Below are 705 nucleotides of genomic sequence, written 5' to 3' on the forward strand. Positions count from 1 at the left end.
TCAGTGTGATGTCCTCACTGCTCTCTGACAGTGTCCCAGCTGCAGCATGAAGGAGACAGAAGCTGATAGACATTTACTCTAGAACCAAACAAACCGGCCTGACTGTTTAGTGCAGCAACATGCTCCACTAAACACTTAGGTGCAGTTTGGCATTCTACAGGGTTGTGGAACGGGATCTACAGCAGCAACAACAACCGTCCTCAGCTCTGATTGGTTTCCATCCATCATCCATACCACTTATCCATGTTGACATAGGCCAGAAACCCACACAGGTACAGGGAGACCATGCAAACTCTTCCTATTAGATGTCTGTCCATTCCCTTCTTCACAGATTTTTTTTTTTCACAGGACGTATTAATGACAGGTAAAGTTCAGGTGGAGCTAGCGGTGAGTAAACCAATCAGAGCAGACTTCATCAGGTCATCAGATCAGGCCAGGTAGGTTTCATGGTGATATCATGATCAGGGGGAGCAGCAGGCGAATCCTTAGCTCAGGACGCCCCTCCCTCAGAGCAAGGCAGAGCCTCGGGTCAATCTTGATAAAGGTGCTGTTTTTATACGTTTTTCCTTTTCAGTTGTCAGGCACAAGTTTAAAACAGGGACTGGAACATTAATAGTACATGTAAATCTAATTTCCACCAAATCATTTTGACTGTAAGGACTGGTCCAGCCAAAAATAGATAGTAAAATCAAGTTATAGAAATTA

The sequence above is a fragment of the Trachurus japonicus genome, chromosome 12 (assembly GCF_045865225.1).
Source record: "Trachurus japonicus isolate A0001 chromosome 12, Traja_1.0".
In the NCBI taxonomy this organism is placed as follows: domain Eukaryota; kingdom Metazoa; phylum Chordata; class Actinopteri; order Carangiformes; family Carangidae; genus Trachurus; species Trachurus japonicus.